The following is a 17,215-nucleotide window of genomic DNA, read 5'->3' on the forward strand; positions in this document are numbered from 1 at the left end:
AAGAGAACAAAGACAAAGCGACAGATGCAGAGGGTGTGGTAAGTTAAGCAAGATTAGAAAACAATGTCAAAATTTAAAGTTAAGTGTTTTCATTATGACAGAATATGTCATTGTAAAGAGGTGTGCAAACAAGAAGGAATCCCAAAACACTTATCGTTCAAGTAATGGTTACTAGGGAAATGTGTCTAGCAGTGTTGTTAGGCACATAATACGCAAGACATGTGTCAAATCAGCCAGAAACACCAACAACACCTAAATCTCTAAAAGAAATAGTGCAAACATTTCGCAAGTAAACCATTCGAATAGTAATTCTGTTCTAACAAGTATAAATGGCAATTTGGTCAGCTGTTTAGTGGACAGTGGTGCTAAGTCCGATAACAATAACTTCTGTAAGCATGTAAGAAAATTTGGCATACAAAGTAAAAATTTGAAAACAAAATACACTTGAATAATTGTGTGTTAGAGGAATGTCTAATTTCAGTGACCGAAGAAGAGTTCAAGATAGGCATGTCACATATAAAAATTCCCCATAGACCAAAAAAGATGCAAGCACTACGAGAGATTGCTGTCATTGAAATTCCTGCTGGAAGAACAGATACAATATAAGTTATTAAAACCAGCAAAGTGCCAAACGTTTTTTTCCTTTTTTTGGAAAAACTGAAATCAAATTATATGTTTAAACTTAAACTTAACCTTAAAACAACAACCTTATATTAATAAATGTATATATTTTTAGAAATATTTACATATTTGACCGAAACCTCTACTGAATGGGTTAACAACTTTGAGATTAATGTAGAAAGAGGTAAGTGTTTGATCTGTGCTTATCTGCAGATTTATTTCATATGTTTGTTCTGTCCCGACATGGAGTATGGAGTTTATAGTGAATTTGTTTATTTTCACGTTCGTTGTTTTTATTCTACGGATTATTCTAAATGGCTTTGAACATTTACAAAACCATAAGAAAACCTGTTGAATATTTATTTTAATTTTGAACAAAGAACTTATATATACAGGTAAATTTCAAGCTTTAATCCTGAACAACATATCTTTCAAATGAAATCAATGCATAGATTCCTCTTGCTGTTCATCAAAATATCTCTCAGATACTAAACATTTAAAACGGTTCAAGGCAATATCAATTCGGAAAACGAGGTGAACGCACAAAGTCTGTTGAAAACAATTAAATCTATGAAATTCTATGTACAGAAAAAATATGCTAAAATCTTGCAATAGACCATCCAGGTTTCATAGTGTCAATTTTACCCTCAATTTAGATTTTTGTGAAAAAGTTCATTAAAGAATATTCTCATGTTATTCTCTTATTATTTTATCAATATATTACATATTAATGAACTTATAAATTAAGTGTTGGGCGATTTGAGCTCTAGGCCAAGTTGACACGATAGCACATGTAATTTTAATCAAGTCTAGTACTGTAACATATGTTTAGGTTTCCTGATTAATTATGGGTTTTTGTTCTGATTAGTTAAAGTCTTAAAAAGTTCCTTGCCACACCCCTTTTTACCCCAGCATGTCAATGTAACCAATGTGGCTTAATTGTTCAACAAATTTGATTGGTCGAACCTGAAACAGTAACGCGAAATTGTAGAAGTAAATTTCGGTCTCTAAAGTGGCACTTCGATATGCGCTTCTCAACATAAAAGACCATAAAACAATTTCGCTGTTTTATTCTTTACTGTTTTCAGGTGAGTCAAGTAATTTTTATATCATTTAAAGTTAATAAATACACTTTGTTTTATAATTTTTCTTTATGATTTTCTAGTATACATTATTCTTTTGATTTGTAAAACTTCAATAAGTTTTATTTTCCATAGAATTGATCAATTTGAATTCATATAAAATATGTGAGTCTTTCAAGTAAACAATTTCAGATCAAATTGTTGTTTATATATAAGTGTAAATAAATGTATATATGTTTTGTAAAAAGAGGTCCATTCATACTTCCTAAATTTTATGTACTCGGAATGTCAAGATATTTTTAATATACAGAGTTATTTACCCTTTTCAATGTACTTGTAGAAACTATTTTTGTCAACCAATTCTCACCGTCTGAATTGATTTACTTTGGGTAAAAAAAGTGTAAATAAAGTTTTCATTGAGCGCAATATTTGTTCTGCCATTTTTTTCAAAAAGCTCTCCCATGTTTATTTGTTAGAAGAGTAACACTTCAGCACATGCTTCCTGTATTCTCACTTAGGTTCAAATATTCGGTATTGCATTATGCTCATATGATAAAGATTTTGTTGGCATCTTGCTCACATATTTTAATGCTTATAAGAGTCACGATATGTATTTTATTTTTCTCCCTATCAAAAGTAAAGGGAAATTTTACTGATTATGCATACATGTAGTAGTATGCCCAAATATAGGTACATGTAGTATAAATAAGACATTTTGTTCCGATACAGAATAACAATTCAATAATTAAAGTTCAGAAGTTTTCTGTTGATTATTAAAGATTTGGAGCTTTTGTTTTCTTTCGCAAAAATATAGAAACTAAGACAAAGGAATAAATTTCTACAAATAGTAATTAACTTTTATAGTTATGCAATAAGCTTATATAGACAAGTACGTACATTTTCATTTTATTAAGTAAGCTATTTATGTTAAAAAGATATCTGTTTTTGTATTTTGAAAAAGATGAATACTGTAAAAAATCAAAATAAAACTAGTGATAGTTTTAAAATGTATGATACATCTGTACAATGTATATGACTTTTTGACTGAAAATGCATGCTTGCATTGAAAAGGTTGATTTGCTTTTATTATCAAATGTACTTAGACAAACTGAAATATGTTTCATATTATCTAGCGATATATGTTTGATGGAAAAAATGAAATTAGTACCACCAACCATGTACTCTTAAAAGAAAGGGAAAAAATTCACACTGAATTACCTCCCTTTTAACATAATTTAATTTTGGATGTAACACGTCTTCTGATTGGCTGAAAGTGTTTTGTCTATCAGATCATAGACATAATTTTGTCATGTGACCGCGACGTCATCAACGTTTTTATCATGATTTACTCCTTTTTAGAATTAAATTATAAGAAATGACTTTAATATTTTTTCTGTCTATTCCAAATAACATAAAAAATGTGGTGCACACTTTTAAATAACACGCTACGCGGGTTATTCAGTGTGCACCATATTTTTTATGTTATTTCTTCATAGACAGAAAAAATATTACAGTCATTCCTTAAATAAAAAAGAAGCTATATGGAAAAATCTGATAGACACTTGAGAAAAAGGATACACTTTAATATCCTTCATTGGTTAATTTTTGGGTGAAGAAATTGGTGTTAGTAATGAAAAATAAACAGAGCAGGGATTTATAATTAATTATCTCCCCTGTTATATAGAATGAATACATTTCCCAAGAGATAGTCAAATATTTGATTTGATTCAACATAAAAAGAATTTAGTTTATAGGAAAAATTAAAACGCATCTATAGTTCTTATTATAAAATGTATAGGGCTTTGTTCAGGATTGTAAATGTAAATTTTGTTTTTTTTCGACAAATTAAAAAAAAATCAGTTTTTGTATTAGTAAAGTGAAAGAAAATGCAAAAATGCAAAATTAATATGACTATTATTGCACAAATACAATATATGTATATATATATATTATCTAAACATAGTAAATAGGTGTATAACTCAAATTAAATGAGCTTTCTTATATGTTTAAGAGTTCAAATACACATACAGATGGGACACACAAATAGTATGAAAATCTTTATATATTTTTATTGATTAATGCACATAGATATATAACATGTTAGATTGGATATAGACAATGTAAATACATGGTTTATAGAAATTTAAAGTGGTTTTCAGTCTTTAATTTCACACTTTAATTTCACTTGTTAACATATTCATGATTTTTTATAGTAAAAAGCAATGTTTGACTTTGTCATCTTGGAATGTGCGTGGCCTCGGAGATAAGATTGAAGATCAAATGTTTATTGATAAAATTAAAAGTGATATAAATATATTACTCGAAACATGGAAAGGAAGTTGTAAAGATTATAATATTGAAGGCTATAATTGTTTTTCAAAAGTCAGAAAAAAGCGTAAAAATGCAAGAAGGCACAGCGGAGACATAATTGTTTATTATAGAAAAGAGTTAGAAAAAGGCATACAAAATATTGTAAATGGCACTTCATCAGAAAACAGATTATGGGTTAAACTTGACAAAAACTTCTTTGGTTTTTTAGAAGACGTATACATGTGTGCAGTATATGTACCGCCTATATCTTCTGTGTACTCCCCACTTTAGCACGGGTTTTACTGCCGGTCGGAGGAAGACCAATGGTGACCATACTTCTATTCCCCAGTCACCCTTGGGGGGTAATTGATGATGAAATAGTAAGACAAAATCAAGATAAAATTTATAATTCACAAGGTAAATCTTTATTAGACTTGTGTATATCTTCGAGGTTGCGCATATTAAATGGTAGATATATGGGAGACAGTTTATGTTATTTCACATTTATGTCTGTAAACGGGTCAAGTACAGTTGACTACGGTATTGTTAGTGAGAGTCTCCTATCCTTGGTAAAATATTTTAAAACAGATTGTTTTTCATATATGTCTGATCATGTACAGATACAGGTCACCTTAAAGTGTGATATAAAAATATATCCTAATATACAGTTGGATAAAAAAAAGATGGAAAAAGGTCACCTTAAAGTGTTATATAAAAATATATCCTAATATACAGTTGGATAAAAAAAGATGGAAAAATGTAAAAAGATACATTTGGAAAGAGGATTCTGAAAATCTTTTATATGGGGCCTTAATTTCAGAACAAATAAAAAATAATGTAATCAATTTTGAACTAGAAAATTTTTCTGAATGTCAAAAAGGTGTTGATGGAGCAGAAGAAAAGTTAACACAAATATTTGAAAAAATCTCTGAAATTTCATGTAAAATAAAAAAAAACGGATAAAAAGAAAAAAGAAAAAGTTTAAACATGTTTGGTCAGATAATTTAATTTATGAAACCAAAAAAGAAATAAACAGTATTGGAAATAAAATTAAAAAATGTCCTAGTAATCATTAAAAAAACAAATACTTTGAAATGATAAAAAAAACTAAGAAAAATGACTAAAATAAAGAAAGCAGAATATAAGAAGAAAATTTTTGATAATCTTACAGATACATTTAATAAAAAACCAAAAGACTACTGGGATATAATTAAAAATTTTAAAAAGAAAAAAGTTGACCAGGAAATTCCACCAATTTTACAAGATGAAGATAAAATTAAAAAACACATTCAACAACAAGGCAATCCAAAATCATGTGATGAAAATTTTAGCCAGGAAATAGAAAATAAATTAAAGGAGTTTGAGAATAACATAGAATTTGAAGAAGAAACTGATGCCCCCATCACATATAAAGAGGTTAAAAATTTAATACATAGATTAAAAAAGGGTAAATCATCAGGTCCAGATAATATAATAAATGAAGTTATAAAATATAGTAAAAATGTAACACTGAAAAGTATTGTCAAACTCTTTAATTTGATATTAAATACAAGTATGTATCCTTCTTCATGGCAAAACTCATTTGTAGTTTTGTAACACAAAGCAGGAGATAAAAGCGACCCAAATAATTATAGAGGTGTCTCCTTAATAGATTGTCTACCAAAATTATTTAATGCTATCTTAAATGAAAGACTTATAAAAAAAATGGAAGCTGCTGTCAGTAAAAGTCAATTTGGTTTTCGTAAAAATCATAGGACTTCTGACAGTGTCTTTGTATTAAAATCATTAATAAATAAATATTTACATAAAAATAAAAAGAAAATATATGCATGCTTTGTAGATATAAGGAAGGCCTTTGACTCCATATGGAGAAAAGCCCTCCTTTATAAACTTTATAACCTAGGAGTTGGTAAAATTTTTTATAATATTATTAAACAACGATATATTAACACTAAATCGGCTATCAAAGTGCAGAATCAGCACTCAGACTTTTTTGAAATATCAAGAGGGGTGAAACAAGGAGATTCTTTAAGCCCCTCTTTGTTTAATCTTTTTATAAATGATATTGAAAGTGAACTCTCAAAAAATGATAATTATCCTTTAAAATTAGTTTCTTCTGAGGTAAATTGTCTTATGTTTGCAGATGATCTACTTATACTTTCAGAAACCATGTGGGCTATTTCGTGGGGGTCAGTTTTTATAGGTGGAGGAAACCGGAGTGCCCGGAGAAAACCACCGACCTTCGATATAAAAACTGACAATCCTAGTCAATTACGATTGGAGTCGAGTGCACCCGCATGAACGGGGTTCGAACTCAAAACCTCAGTGTTGACTGGCTAGTGATTACAGTAGTAGAACTACTTAGACAACTTGGCCACTGAGGCCCTAGATTTATAGAGGATGTGGGTATGTGGTGGAATAAAAGTGACGAGGATTTAGATACATTCTTCTCTCATGCCAACAACATACATCAAAATATCAAATTTACTCATGAGAGATCAAAATTCAAAATTACCTTCCTCGATAATTCCAGCTCCCTCACAGATAGCATTATATCCACAGACCTATTTTCTAAGCCTACTGATACTCACCAATACCTGTCCCCTAAATGTTGGCACCCTGCTCACTGGTAGGTTCTGTAATAGGGGCGTCCGGGATTAAGGTCGGAGAAATTTAGACTGCCACGGATTGATTGTTGTTTGCTTTACGCCGCATTAGCACAGAAAGGCTATATCGCGGCGAGAGCTAATTCGAATATTATAACAATTTAAGGTATATTTTTAAAATCAGACAAAAGGTCTTTCAATAAACTAAAATTCTAGACTAAAGCAAATTGATTATTTACAAATAAAAATCAACACTAAGATAACGTGATAAAAATTAAAATCGTTTTAAATATAACAACATTTTTATATTTTATAATATATTCCAATTTCGACATGACCAGCCGATTGATCGAACCGGGTCCATCCGACCTCCCGTTTAGATGATATTGGAGCTTATTGAACTATAGTCTTGTCCGTCCGGGTATTTTCTGACCGTAAGGAGTCTGGCTACAGCCCTCATCCGCAAGGATCTCGTCAACCACCGACACGGGTAGCAACCCACGGCCAACGGGTTGGAGAGCCTATTTTATTCAAAACATCGGGCAACTCGTACGATGTTCGGATCACTTTAGTCTGGTCTCTACCCTTCGACCTGTCCAGCATGGGTAACCCTACCAGGAGACGAAGCTCCAACTGGCATAGCTCTTGGGGGTTACTGAGACACGCAAGCCCCCCGACCACGGCAAGGATAACGATTTGAAGAGGATGTGGGTATGTGGTGGAATAAAAGTGACGAGGATTTCGATACATTCTTCTCTCATGCCAACAACATACATCAAAATATCAAATTTACTCATGAGAGATCAAAATTCAAAATTACCTTCCTCGATAATTCCAGCTTCTCACAGATAGCATTATATCCACAGACCTATTTTCTAAGCCTACTGATACTCACCAATACCTGTCCCCTAAATGTTGGCACCCTGCTCACTGTACTAAGAGCATCCCGTACAGTCAGGCACTCAAAGTCAAGCGAATATGTTCCAACACAGTCAACTCGTGGGCTAAGGGGCTAAAACACAAAACTATTCAAAAAAGTTTTCAGAAAGCGAAAACAATCACAAGGAGTATGTTAGAATACAAAGATAGATTTGATTGATTGTTGGTTGCTTAACGTCCAGTGGCAAATATTTCATGCATATTCAGGACGAGAACAATTTAACAATAAATACAATAGGTAGGTTCTGTAATAGGGGCGTCCGGGATTAAGGTCGGAGAAATTTAGACTGCCACGGGAAATGAGGGTATATTGGATAGGGACAGAAATTTAGCCTTGCAACAGGTCACCTACGGACCCCTCAAAGAGTTGTTGCAAGGGTTCATAACGTGCAAAGAGCGTGGCACTTTCTTTACACGAGGCATCGGATTTAACGTCCCCATTCTGACCGGACGTGGCTGCAAATTTGTACATCCCGCACAGCCAAACGGACGCCCCACTTTAGCAAGGGTTTTACTGCCGGCAGTAGGAAGACCAATGGTGACCATACTTCTATTCCCCAGTCACCCTTGGGGGTAAGATAGATTTGATGAATTTCACCTAAATAAAATCTTTATATTTTTATAACAAATCTGAGGTTTTCATATTGATTAATTAGTTTGCATTTGTTACTATAGACTTGATCCGTTTTATTTAATTATGTAAATAATTATAAAAAAGATTTGAAAAATAATTTATTTTAAATAAATCTGTTCAAAGTTAAGAAACACAAAAGTTTTGATTTTGTAATAGTTAGTTTCTTAAGTTTATTAATTGTCATAGTTACTTTTTTCAGGGTTATACTCTGAAAGTGGACACAACTCACTATTTTTGTTTTGCCCGGACAAATGTTTTGTAATTCTCAATTCAGAATCAAAAGAGACTACTAATTTATTGTGTAATATTTGTTCAGGATTTTGATCACCGATTCCAACGAATAAACACTTATATTTTATAGAAATTTCACTGGTTCACACCAGGAGCTTAAAGTCATCAGACACAGCAGAAAATCAGTACGATATTTGATGGTAGGACGAAAAGCTTTGTCAGGTATAAGGGATATTGCTGGACATTTTGACAGTATGACTGATGTAACAGTAGGGTGCAAAAAGAATAAACGTAAGGATACTGCAGATGATGAGCTTCTAATTATAAGTGATCTCAGAAAATTAAGACCATCTAACTTTCAACCAGGAAGGTGCCGTTAAGCATTCTCAGATATAAAACAATCTGCTGTAGAATATTTGCCATGTGGTCATCACCATAGTTGGATCACAACTCGCACTGTTACAAGTACAATTGATCTTGGTGACTAACTTGTTATTGAATAATATATTTGCTGAATTATGTCATTTTATATGTTTGAATGAGGCCGTAAGAAGTCTGTCAGGTAAATAGTGCTAATCTCATATCATGATTAAGTTTTAAGCTTTAATTACATGTATATTTGGTTAATTATTATTATGTAAATAGTGCTAATCATATATCATGATTTAGTGGAATGCTTTACTTATTTGATTTGTTCCGTATATCATTATTCACAAATGATAAGTACTGTTTATATTAAATATAAATAAATAAACTTAGATATATTCTAGTCTAATTTCAATTAAAGTACTTGTGGGAAATTGAAAGAGGGTGCGATACTACATTCATTTCAATTGTAAGTATATCCCCCACCTCCCAATTGCGATTCTAAACTCTATATTATTTGCACTATTCATTCATCTCAATAGAAATATATTTGATTTTTGTTTCTTTTTTTTTTAGAGCTATTAAACAGAAACAAATTAGAACTGAACACCACTTATCTAATTTAGTTCATTATGTATATAATGAAAGTTTTCCCAATGGATTACAAATCAAGCTCATGACACAAACACCGTGCAATTTATCCAACACCTTACTTTGCAGATGGGATCAAACCCTCTACCATTGCTTCAAGCGGTAAATGATCCTCCTTAAACAACACTGCGAAGAACATCTCAATACCCCTACTGGCGAATTTAATACTCTTTTGAATAGCTGCAAACAAGATCTCACATCGGACAACTGTAATGCTTTCATTGCTTGCCTTAAGGAAATAACTACCATACAAGCCCAAAATCTGAGTCAAAGGCAGAAAAGAAAATTCCGTGTGGATAGCATTGAATACATCCTTCCCTCTATACTATCTGCGGAAAAGAAGAAAAGAGTACGACGCTTCAAACGTAGGCCACAAGAGACAAACTCACCCTCCAATACTGTGATCAATCTTTTTAAACACCAATTGACGGAAGTTGAATCATCTCTTCTCTCGATAGGCCTAAATTTCTGTCCTCTACCTGTCCTATCAATGAAATTAAATTGTCTGAAGACCTTGATAATTTTGCCAGAAATCTCCGCATTATGGAACATTTCGTGTCAAAGGAAAATAATAACGGACGCTCGGATAGTTTCGACGAGAACAACTATAAATTTATCAAAAAAGTACTTTGATCCCTAAACCGAGCAAAAATGCCACCTAGGAATCATTAATGACAATTTTAAGTCGGACATTACTAGAAATACAAGTGAAAACAATAAACCTTTTGACAAGGGAAAACAATAAACCTTTTGACAATCTTACCCATGAAGAACGAACTGCATTAAAAAAAACTTACAATCCAACAATATCGTCATTAAAACCTGCAGACAAAGCCAGTGCAGTGGTTATCATTGATAAATCTGCCCATATTCAACTTTGTGATGCAAGGTACTACCGAAAACTAGACTCTGATCCTACAACATCCTTTAGTAAAGAAATAACTGATAATTTGTTAGAAATGCGTGAAGATTGTTTCATCGATGAAAAAACTCTTGAATACTTGAAACCAGAAAACAAAAACCGGTCAGATTTTATCTATTACCAAAAAACAATAACACAGGAAAACCCATCGTTTCAGCAAACGTGCATCTGCGGGAAAAAAGTTCGAAATTCGTTGACTTCCATCTTCGTCAATTTGTTGAAGACTTCCCATCTCACATCAAAGACACAACAGATTATCTTACAAAAATGCAGACCTTAAATCCTCTTCCTTCCGACACGACACTTGTCTCTATGGACGTCACCTCCCACTCGAATATTCCACATGCAGATTGCATTGATGCATGTAAAGATTTGTGATTCCCGACCAGTAAAATATCGACCCACTGAATGCCTGGTCAAAATGCTCACGCTGGTACTAAAGAACAACGACTTCACCTTTGATGGAGATTATCTACAAGTTAATGGAACTGCTATGGGTACCAAAATGGTTCCATCGTGTGCCAACATATTTATGGGCAAATTAGAAAAAAAACCAACTCCTTGAATCTTCAACATGTTCAATCGAGAAACCGCTTTCCTGGGTTAGATTTATAGATTGATTGATTGTTGGCGTTTTAACGCCACTTTTGGGCTATTTCGTGGGGGTCAGTTTTTATAGGTGGAGGAAACCGGAGTGCCCGGAGAAAACCACCGACCTTCGATATAAAAACTGACAATCCTAGTCAATTGAGATTGGAGTCGAGTGCACCCGCATGAACGGGGTTCGAACTCAAAACCTCAGTGTTGACTGGCTAGTGATTACAGTAGTAGAACTACTTAGACCACTTGGCCACTGAGGCCCTAGATTTGAAGAGGATGTGGGTATGTGGTGGAATAAAAGTGACGAGGATTTCGATACATTCTTCTCTCATGCCAACAACATACATCAAAATATCAAATTTACTCATGAGAGATCAAAATTCAAAATTACCTTCCTCGATAATTCCAGCTTCTCACAGATAGCATTATATCCACAGACCTATTTTCTAAGCCTACTGATACTCACCAATACCTGTCCCCTAAATGTTGGCACCCTGCTCACTGTACTAAGAGCATCCCGTACAGTCAGGCACTCAAAGTCAAGCGAATATGTTCCAACACAGTCAACTCGTGGGCTAAGGGGCTAAAACACAAAACTATTCAAAAAAGTTTTCAGAAAGCGAAAACAATCACAAGGAGTATGTTAGAATACAAAGATAGATTTGATTGATTGTTGGTTGCTTAACGTCCAGTGGCAAATATTTCATGCATATTCAGGACGAGAACAATTTAACAATAAATACAATAGGTAGGTTCTGTAATAGGGGCGTCCGGGATTAAGGTCGGAGAAATTTAGACTGCCACGGGAAATGAGGGTATATTGGATAGGGACAGAAATTTAGCCTTGCAACAGGTCACCTACGGACCCCTCAAAGAGTTGTTGCAAGGGTTCATAACGTGCAAAGAGCGTGGCACTTTCTTTACACGAGGCATCGGATTTAACGTCCCCATTCTGACCGGACGTGGCTGCAAATTTGTACATCCCGCACAGCCAAACGGACGCCCCACTTTAGCAAGGGTTTTACTGCCGGCAGTAGGAAGACCAATGGTGACCATACTTCTATTCCCCAGTCACCCTTGGGGGTAAGATAGATTTGATGAATTTCACCTAAATTAAATCTTTATATTTTTATAACAAATCTGAGGTTTTCATATTGATTCATTAGTTTGCATTTGTTACTATAGACTTGATCCGTTTTATTTAATTATGTAAATAATTATAAAAAAGATTTGAAAAATAATTTATTTTAAATAAATCTGTTCAAAGTTAAGAAACACAAAAGTTTTGATTTTGTAATAGTTAGTTTCTTAAGTTTATTAATTGTCATAGTTACTTTTTTCAGGGTTATACTCTGAAAGTGGACACAACTCACTATTTTTGTTTTGCCCGGACAAATGTTTTGTAATTCTCAATTCAGAATCAAAAGAGACTACTAATTTATTGTGTAATATTTGTTCAGGATTTTGATCACCGATTCCAACGAATAAACACTTATATTTTATAGAAATTTCACTGGTTCACACCAGGAGCTTAAAGTCATCAGACACAGCAGAAAATCAGTACGATATTTGATGGTAGGACGAAAAGCTTTGTCAGGTATAAGGGATATTGCTGGACATTTTGACAGTATGACTGATGTAACAGTAGGGTGCAAAAAGAATAAACGTAAGGATACTGCAGATGATGAGCTTCTAATTATAAGTGATCTCAGAAAATTAAGACCATCTAACTTTCAACCAGGAAGGTGCCGTTAAGCATTCTCAGATATAAAACAATCTGCTGTAGAATATTTGCCATGTGGTCATCACCATAGTTGGATCACAACTCGCACTGTTACAAGTACAATTGATCTTGGTGACTAACTTGTTATTGAATAATATATTTGCTGAATTATGTCATTTTATATGTTTGAATGAGGCCGTAAGAAGTCTGTCAGGTAAATAGTGCTAATCTCATATCATGATTAAGTTTTAAGCTTTAATTACATGTATATATGGTTAATTATTATTATGTAAATAGTGCTAATCATATATCATGATTTAGTGGAATGCTTTACTTATTTGATTTGTTCCGTATATCATTATTCACAAATGATAAGTACTGTTTATATTAAATATAAATAAATAAACTTAAGATATATTCTAGTCTAATTTCAATTAAAGTACTTGTGGGAAATTGAAAGAGGGTGCGATACTACATTCATTTCAATTGTAAGTATATCCCCCACCTCCCAATTGCGATTCTAAACTCTATATTATTTGCACTATTCATTCATCTCAATAGAAATATATTTGATTTTTGTTTCTTTTTTTTTTTAGAGCTATTAAACAGAAACAAATTAGAACTGAACACCACTTATCTAATTTAGTTCATTATGTATATAATGAAAGTTTTCCCAATGGATTACAAATCAAGCTCATGACACAAACACCGGGCAATTTATCCAACACCTTACTTTGCAGATGGGATCAAACCCTCTACCATTGCTTCAAGCGGTAAATGATCCTCCTTAAACAACACTGCGAAGAACATCTCAATACCCCTACTGGCGAATTTAATACTCTTTTGAATAGCTGCAAACAAGATCTCACATCGGACAACTGTAATGCTTTCATTGCTTGCCTTAAGGAAATAACTACCATACAAGCCCAAAATCTGAGTCAAAGGCAGAAAAGAAAATTCCGTATGGATAGCATTGAATACATCCTTCCCTCTATACTATCTGCGGAAAAGAAGAAAAGAGTACGACGCTTCAAACGTAGGCCACAAGAGACAAATTCACCCTCCAATACTGTGATCAATCTTTTTAAACACCAATTGACGGAAGTTGAATCATCTCTTCTCTCGATAGGCCTAAATTTCTGTCCTCTACCTGTCCTATCAATGAAATTAAATTGTCTGAAGACCTTGATAATTTTGCCAGAAATCTCCGCATTATGGAACATTTCGTGTCAAAGGAAAATAATAACGGACGCTCGGATAGTTTCGACGAGAACAACTATAAATTTATCAAAAAAGTACTTTGATCCCTAAACCGAGCAAAAATGCCACCTAGGAATCATTAATGACAATTTTAAGTCGGACATTACTAGAAATACAAGGGAAAACAATAAACCTTTTGACAAGGGAAAACAATAAACCTTTTGACAATCTTACCCATGAAGAACGAACTGCATTAAAAAAAACTTACAATCCAACAATATCGTCATTAAACCTGCAGACAAAGCCAGTGCAGTGGTTATCATTGATAAATCTGCCCATATTCAACTTTGTGATGCAAGGTACTACCGAAAACTAGACTCTGATCCTACAACATCCTTTAGTAAAGAAATAACTGATAATTTGTTAGAAATGCGTGAAGATTGTTTCATCGATGAAAAAACTCTTGAATATTTGAAACCAGAAAACAAAAACCGGTCAGATTTTATCTATTACCAAAAAACAATAACACAGGAAAACCCATCGTTTCAGCAAACGTGCATCTGCGGGAAAAAAGTTCGAAATTCGTTGACTTCCATCTTCGTCAATTTGTTGAAGACTTCCCATCTCACATCAAAGGCACAACAGATTATCTTACAAAAATGCAGACCTTAAATCCTCTTCCTTCCGACACGACACTTGTCTCTTTGGACGTCACCTCCCACTCGAATATTCCACATGCAGATAACATTGATGCATGTAAAGATTTGTGATTCCCGACCAGTAAAATATCGACCCACTGAATGCCTGGTCAAAATGCTCACGCTGGTACTAAAGAACAACGACTTCACCTTTGATGGAGATTATCTACAAGTTAATGGAACTGCTATGGGTACCAAAATGGTTCCATCGTGTGCCAACATATTTATGGGCAAATTAGAAAAAAAACCAACTCCTTAAACCTTCAACATGTTCAATAGAGAAACCGCTTTCCTGGGTTAGATTTATAGATTGATTGATTGTTGGCGTTTTAACGCCACTTTTGGGCTATTTCGTGGGGGTCAGTTTTTATAGGTGGAGGAAACCGGAGTGCCCGGAGAAAACCACCGACCTTCGATATAAAAACTGACAATCCTAGTCAATTAAGATTGGAGTCGAGTGCACCCGCATGAACGGGGTTCGAACTCAAAACCTCAGTGTTGACTGGCTAGTGATTACAGTAGTAGAACTACTTAGACCACTTGGCCACTGAGGCCCTAGATTTGAAGAGGATGTGGGTATGTGGTGGAATAAAAGTGACGAGGATTTCGATACATTCTTCTCTCATGCCAACAACATACATCAAAATATCAAATTTACTCATGAGAGATCAAAATTCAAAATTACCTTCCTCGATAATTCCAGCTTCTCACAGATAGCATTATATCCACAGACCTATTTTCTAAGCCTACTGATACTCACCAATACCTGTCCCCTAAATGTTGGCACCCTGCTCACTGTACTAAGAGCATCCCGTACAGTCAGGCACTCAAAGTCAAGCGAATATGTTCCAACACAGTCAACTCGTGGGCTAAGGGGCTAAAACACAAAACTATTCAAAAAAGTTTTCAGAAAGCGAAAACAATCACAAGGAGTATGTTAGAATACAAAGATAGATTTGATTGATTGATTGATTGTTGGTTGCTTAACGTCCAGTGGCAAATATTTCATGCATATTCAGGACGAGAACAATTTAACAATAAATACAATAGGTAGGTTCTGTAATAGGGGCGTCCGGGATTAAGGTCGGAGAAATTTAGACTGCCACGGGAAATGAGGGTATATTGGATAGGGACAGAAATTTAGCCTTGCAACAGGTCACCTACGGACCCCTCAAAGAGTTGTTGCAAGGGTTCATAACGTGCAAAGACCGTGGCACTTTCTTTACACGAGGCATCGGATTTAACGACCCCATTCTGACCGGACGTGGCTGCAAATTTGTACATCCCGCACAGCCAAAAGGACGCCCCACTTTAGCAAGGGTTTTACTGCCGGCAGTAGGAAGACCAATGGTGACCATACTTCTATTCCCCAGTCACCCTTGGGGGTAAGATAGATTTGATGAATTTCACCTAAATTAAATCTTTATATTTTTATAACAAATCTGAGGTTTTCATATTGATTAATTAGTTTGCATTTGTTACTATAGACTTGATCCGTTTTATTTAATTATGTAAATAATCATAAAAAAGATTTGAAAAATAATTTATTTTAAATAAATATGTTCAAAGTTAAGAAACACAAAAGTTTTGATTTTGTAATAGTTAGTTTCTTAAGTTTATTAATTGTCATAGTTACTTTTTTCAGGGTTATACTCTGAAAGTGGACACAACTCACTATTTTTGTTTTGCCCGGACAAATGTTTTGTAATTCTCAATTCAGAATCAAAAGAGACTACTAATTTATTGTGTAATATTTGTTCAGGATTTTGATCACCGATTCCAACGAATAAACACTTATATTTTATAGAAATTTCACTGGTTCACACCAGGAGCTTAAAGTCATCAGACACAGCAGAAAATCAGTACGATATTTGATGGTAGGACGAAAAGCTTTGTCAGGTATAAGGGATATTGCTGGACATTTTGACAGTATGACTGATGTAACAGTAGGGTGCAAAGAGAATAAACGTAAGGATACTGCAGATGATGAGCTTCTAATTATAAGTGATCTCAGAAAATTAAGACCATCTAACTTTCAACCAGGAAGGTGCCGTTAAGCATTCTCAGATATAAAACAATCTGCTGTAGAATATTTGCCATGTGGTCATCACCATAGTTTGTTCACAACTCGCACTGTTACAAATACAATTGATCTTGGTGACTAACTTGTTATTGAATAATATATTTGCTGAATTATGTCATTTTATATGTTTGAATGAGGCCGTAAGAAGTCTGTCAGGTAAATAGTGCTAATCTCATATCATGATTAAGTTTTAAGCTTTAATTACATGTATATTTGGTTAATTATTATTATGTAAATAGTGCTAATCATATATCATGATTTAGTGGAATGCTTTACTTATTTGATTTGTTCCGTATATCATTATTCACAAATGATAAGTACTGTTTATATTAAATATAAATAAATAAACTTAAGATATATTCTAGTCTAATTTCAATTAAAGTACTTGTGGGAAATCGAAAGAGGGTGCGATACTACATTCATTTCAATTGTAAGTATATCCCCCACCTCCCAATTGCGATTCTAAACTCTATATTATTTGTACTATTCATTCATCTCAATAGAAATATATTTGATTTTTGTTTCTTTTTTTTTTTAGAGCTATTAAAC

Source organism: Mytilus californianus, unplaced genomic scaffold (genome assembly GCF_021869535.1).
Source record: "Mytilus californianus isolate M0D057914Y unplaced genomic scaffold, xbMytCali1.0.p SCAF_12, whole genome shotgun sequence".
Taxonomy (NCBI): domain Eukaryota; kingdom Metazoa; phylum Mollusca; class Bivalvia; order Mytilida; family Mytilidae; genus Mytilus; species Mytilus californianus.